This window comes from Vulpes vulpes, chromosome 13, assembly GCF_048418805.1.
Source record: "Vulpes vulpes isolate BD-2025 chromosome 13, VulVul3, whole genome shotgun sequence".
Taxonomy (NCBI): Eukaryota; Metazoa; Chordata; class Mammalia; order Carnivora; family Canidae; genus Vulpes; species Vulpes vulpes.
The window spans coordinates 39,677,776-39,684,032 of NC_132792.1; positions in this window are offsets into that span (position 1 = coordinate 39,677,776).

Sequence of the window (6,257 nt, forward strand, 5' to 3'; positions counted from 1 at the left end):
ACTTTTTCAAATTATCACAAATCAGGGAAAAAAAAAAAAGGCAGCCTGGGTGGCTCCGTGGTTAAGCATCTGCCTTCAGCCCAGGGTGTGACCCTGGGGTCCCAGGATCGAGTTCCACGTCAGGCTCCCTGCATGGAACCTGCTTCTCCTCCTGTGTCTCTGCCTCTCTCTCTCTCTCTCTCTGTCTCTCATGAATAAATAAATAAAATCCTTTTTAAAAAGTTATTGCAAATCTCCAAAAAATTTTCCAATATATTTATTGAAAAAAAAATCTGCATCTAAGTAGAGCTGTGCTGTTCACACCTGTATGGCTGAAGGGTCAGGTGTGTCTTGGATACTATCTCCACAGGTAAGGGTGGCTATGAGAGAGTCTGTTTACTTTGAAAGGCTTTGTGAGCCGAATAAAAGGTGCTGACCAAATTCGGGGGGCCGAGCCTGGAGATGATTAGTATGGAATCAGATTATGTCCATGGAGAACTTGAGGTTAACCATATGCCCACCTCCCAGCAAATTATTGGAACAAAAATGAGAAATTTTCAGATTTGAAGAGTCAGATGGGAGCCTTCAAGCCCAGTGGAGAAGAAGAGAGATTACAGTTTTAGGAACCTGGGACCCAAGAGGAAAGACTAAAGGAATTAGACCTGGAACACCCGGTGAAGACAAGGTGTCCTTATTCATGGAGAAGAGAAAGCTAAGGTCCAGGGAATCTGGAAGGCGGCTCTGCTGCTCCCACCTCTGGGAATTGTGTTTGGGCTCTGGGAATAAGCCCAAGGCTCTCTTAAAATAAAAAATAAAAAATAAAATATCCATTTAAATAATTCCATTTAGAGAAAGTGGAGGACACACAGGTGTGATTCAAAACTCTTGAGTGCCACGCGACGTCGGGAACACCGGTGTAGATGTGAGAAAGGGTCAACGTGAAAGATGAACACCGCCAGTTGTTTACAGTCAGGCAAATTGCCCAAGAGTGTGACAAAATTAGGAGGTGGGCAGAGTTGGGTTTCCATGAAATGCACAGAAAAGGAAGGGGAAGAGGAACAAGTGAGCTATTTTTATTTGCCTGAAAGAAAAGAAGAGTTAAGGGGGGAGGGGATACATAAGAGGATGGGAGTATTTCCGGAAAAGCATCCAGGAGAAAATAAAGACGATGGATCTCAGCTTGGGGTAGGTGTGGGGAGAATGGGACAGATGAGTTTCCTGACAGTGAGCAAAAAACAAGAGCAGGGGAAGGGGGGCCCATTTGGCAGACACGGGTGTGATCTGAAACATATAACAAAGACAGGGGCCCAGGCAGGAGGGACACCTGCTGAGACACAAGCGCAGGACACAGGAGGAGGGGAGGCTATCCCAGGGGAGGCTGGGGGGAGCCCCAGGCAGGGGGCCCCCCAGGGTGGGAGATACCTACACAGCCAGTAGGAAAGCACGGTAAAGCTGCCCAGTAGTGAGCCGGGTGGGGGGCCGGCATCCCAACACAACGCAGCCCCACTACTGTGAGGTTTATCAAGATAAGAGTCTTCAAAGTATCTTCACAGAAAAGCCTGCATGTAACAGAGAAGCTTATTGTGAGCCCCACGGGGCCGGGGTGACCTGGACCTGCACAAATGGTCCCCGGCGGGGAGCTAGCCAAGCTCGCCCACCCCCGCGTAGGGCCTGTGGCCAGGCTGGAAGCGGGCACCAGGCACCAAGGGTGGCGCATCCCAGGGCCCCTCTGCAGGGTGTCGGGGCTGTGAGGCCTGAGCGGCGGCTGCCGTCATGCCTGTGGGGGACCCCTTCCACCCCCACTAAATGTACTGCAGCCCTGCTTCAAGACGGGCTTGGAGATTGCAGATGGGGCTGGCCCGGGTGGCTCTGCGGTCAGCCTGGGCCCAGGGCGAGACCCGGGTCCCGGGATCGAGTCCCGCAGGGCTCCTGCCTGCCCCTCTGCCCAGGTCTCTGCCTCTCTCTCTCTCTCTCTCTCTCTCTGTCTCATGAATAAACAGCATCTTGCAAAATATGTTTAAAAAGCTTGCAGGGGAAGCCTTCTGTTACGAAATGTGAGAAGTCCCAGTATGCAGCAGCCCCCTTCCGTCGGCCCTAAGCAGCCTGTCCTGGGCTGCCGTCTGCAGGCAGCGCCTGGGCGGGGGTGGCCCGGACCCCGCAGGGATGGGCTGGGGTGACCTGGACTGGATCTGAGGCCCAAGCCAGCCCGTGGGACAGTAGCGGGAGGCGGGACAGCAGCCTGCATGCCAGGCCTCTGTGCCATACGGGAGGTGCCCGGGGACCCCCGACCCCTGCACAACCCGGGCCGCGACCACTATGCTGCTGCCACTTCCAGTTCTGGAGGGTTCTAGGAGGCCCCAGGGCGGGGATGCGCCTGGCCCTCTGTGGGGCTGAGGGGTCCAACATGGGGAGGGGGGGAGGAGGGAGGAGGGGGAAGGAGGGGAGAGGCTCCAAGATGGGGGAGGGGGGAGGAGGGGAGGGGGTCCAGCACGGGGGGGGGGGGGGGGCGGGGGGGAGAGGGTCAAGCACGTGGGGGGAGGGGGTCCAGCATTGGGGGGAAGGGGAGGGGGTCCAGCATGGAGTGGGGGGCTCCGGGGTCCAGCACAGGGTGGGGGGTGCCCGGGGTCCAGAACGGGGTGGGGGGTCCGGGGTCCAGCCCGGGGTGGGGATGGGGGGGCACGTGCATGCCCCTGGGGGCCCCGGTTCCGCCCCTCGCGCCCGCAGGGCTGTTGAGACACCGGGTCTGCTGTAAGCGGGCGTGCGCCCCTCCCGGCCGGCGGTTGTGCAATGCGCGTGGGGCGGCCACCTCGCTGCGGGCCCTGCGGTCAGAGGGGAAACGGGCCTCTCCTACCGAGCGCTTAGCGCCTCCGGGTGCAAAGAAATGCAAAGTGAACCCCAAGGCCGGGGAAGGCCGGGTGGGTGGCTCTCTTTTGGAGGAAGCACGGAGGGGTGAGACATGGTCTTTAAAGGTTTTAAAATAAAACACTCTAGGGGCCCCCCGGGGGGCTCAGCGATGGAGCACCTGCCCTCGGCCCAGGGCGTGACCCGGGGTCCTGGGATCAAGTCCCCGTGGGGCTCCCCAGATAGAGCCTGCTTCTCCCTCTGCCTGGGTCTCTGCCTCTCTCTCTCTCTGTGTGTCTCTCATGAATAAATAAATAAAAACCTAAGAAAACAAAAACACTCCAGGAAAGGAGAAAGCCAAAGAAAGGTCTTAAGCAGCAAGCAGATACCCGGCTGCCTGGAAGTTTAGAAGCAACCGCATCCGTCAAGAAGACAGAGGCAGAGAACTGCTGCAGCGGCCAGAAAAATGCAAGGAACAGCTGTCACGGCCAAATACCAGAAGGAGGAAAAGGCCCAGGGCACTTTAGGGGAACCGTGAAAGGGCGCAGAGTGTCTTGCTCCAAGAGAGAAAAATAGCACTGAGCACAAATACAGGGATGAAGGATCCGGATGGCAGAAATGTGGATCCTACAAATGTGTAAGAAGCACCAAGAAACAGAAGAAAAACACAAACAACCATTACATAAAGGAGAAAGGGGCAGCAGGTGTAAGCATTAGATGTTTTCTCCGGCCCTGCTAACTCCCCTCGTGGACCACCTGCGCATCCAGCGGAGCCGCACCCCTGCCCCCCGCCAGGGCTGCACCCACGGCCACAGGCTTGGCTGGACCGAGGATGGACTGACCCGATCAGGGTGAGTGAGGGCACTGCCGCAGGCCCGGAGAGAGGAGGGAAGCATCTAATCCAGGGTTCGGAGGAGGGTGGTGGGAAGGGGCCAGTTCCCCCAGGATTGCTGCTTCTCAGGCAGCTTAGGCGAAGCAGGGACCCAGGAAGACTTGAGGCTGTTTGTGGCTGAGCAACGGGCTGTGCCCGGAGGGGCATCATTCACAGAGTCACACATCACTCAGAAGGAGGGGGTTAGGGCATTTTACAGTCTTGAGAGAAAAAGTATTTTCTGTTAATTTTGCAGCTGGCCTTGCTGTCTGTCCCCCCACCCCCACCCCCACCCCCAGGGTGGTTAAAGGTAGCACTGCTTTTTTTTTCTTTTTTACTCTTCAGCCTCAGTCAGGTTTTTCTCTTTCAGTCCCATTTTGGCCGAGAGCAGATGATGTCAGCCCCCAGGACATCACTCTGTGATCTTCACCATAATCTGGGCTGATCTAAAGGCGGTTCAGAGAACATAACCTATAGTCAGATGAAAGGAAGCTTCTCATTCCTGCTGGGGGCAGATAAGCCACAGCTTATCTGATAGGACAGTGGCTACGCATCAGCATCTGGACTCCGAAGGTCCCGAGCGAATAGGGCAACACGGGCAAACACTAGCAGAACAGATTGCCATCAGGGTGTGTTGTCCGCCTCTAGACCGGGAGCCGATTTACTCAAAATTATGCCAGGAGAACAGGTTCCATCCCCGATCGGTAGAGCCTGTAGAACCAGACGCAGGGGTCATAGCTAAATTACCTCATCTCCTGATTTCCACGTTTGTTTCTCAGCTCTTTTTAATAATGTCTAAGATTCTGAAGAGCTCTATAGGAATGCAGTTGCAACATCCTTCTAAGATGACCTGTGTTCCACCCTGGGAGGCAGGCCTCTATGGTATCTGGAGGGCTCTATTCTCTAGCACTGCCTGTCTGACGTTATGAACCTCCTGGAGGAGCTTTTCCATCACCTTAGTGAGTGTCTAGCTCTCTCTGAGCCAAAGGTCATAGGATTTTTCTCATTCTTCAGGCCTTTTGTATGAAATGGAATGAAAAGGCATAGGAAGAAAGAGCCCCAGATTCCTTTTGAGCGGTGACAGTTTTTGAACTCAGATCAAAACCCAATTCTTCTCATTCTTAGAATCACATAACCTAAAGGTATTTGATGGCTCCAGCGGACCCTGGATGATCCTGAAGGCCAGCGTTAGTTCACCAAGATAGTGGATCTCTGTCCGAGTTACAGGTGACAACCAATAGGCTCTTGTGCTACAAATCCGATCCCAGTCATTAGGGGCCATCAGAAATCTGTCTTTGACCAAAACACCATGAAGGAGCTGGTTGTCAGATGGTATTGTGATGTCATTGCACATTTATCAAGTGTGGTTCAAGACCGAGCAATGGAGCTTTCAGTAGAGAGATATCTAGTAGATCTAAGTCAAAACCACAGGAACTTGAGCCTACATACTAAATAAGATCTGTAAAATTAAGGCCGCCTCTAAACATATGCCCTCTGTTCCCCAGTGTTTTCGCAAATTCTATTTCTATGGAAGTTCAGCTATAAAAGCCCACTCCCATGACAGGCACCCAAATGTTGTTTGGGTGCAGGAGGGAACGTCCTTTTCTGAGTCGGATGTGAGAGGGGGCTTTAGATTTTTGAAGATCTCACCTACTGTGGAATTTGCCATCCAAAGTCTCTTGGTGTTTGAGCACAATTGCCTAGAAAGCCCGCTGAATCGGTATCAAGCCTAAGAAGTTGAACGGCACCTACTGGGATGTGAGTACAAGTCGACTAGTTTGAGTAGGTTTTAGCCAAATCATAACCCAACTGTAGCCAGGTGTTGGACTCCAGTCAAGGAGACACTAAAGATGTCAAGAACAATATGAAGGTTAATATTGGGATTTCTCTGTTTCCTAATTTATACAAACTATCACTTTAAAAAAAAAAATTATCAGAGAGTCAGAAAGTTTTAAACACAGCCTGGATATTAAGAAATTATTTTTTTTAAAGATGTAGTAGTGGTATTTTTTTTTAAAGTGTCTTTATCTTTTAGAGGTATGTGCTAAATACTTACTGATGAAATGACGGGATGTCTGAAATTTGATTCAGAGTCATCTATTCCACATGATACTATAATGGTAAATGCAGACACGGACAAATCACGTTTGCTATCCGCTTGTCAAAACCTGTAGAGCTTTTCAGCATGAAGAGCGAACCTTGATGTATGCAAATTTTTAACACATCATTTTGGAGGGTGGGGGATATCCCAGGATGGAATGTAGAACGTGAGCAAAGTGCACTAAAATGTGTGCAACAACGTACTGCAGTGGGTGGGAGAAAAGGCCTGCTAACCTAATTAATTTTGGAGATGATTAGATTGTGTGAAGCTAAAGGCAAAAGTAACTGCACATAAGCATGTGCTCGAGTTGATGTAGCGGTTTCTCACAGGGGTGCAGCTCGGAAGCCACTATACATACGTGCCGGAATTCAGCGATTAAATCAATGAGGGTGGGTAGGGGGAGCCAGATTTCCCTCAGTCCCAGTGGGCGGTTAAGACACATTAGGCTTAGATTGGGAGACATAG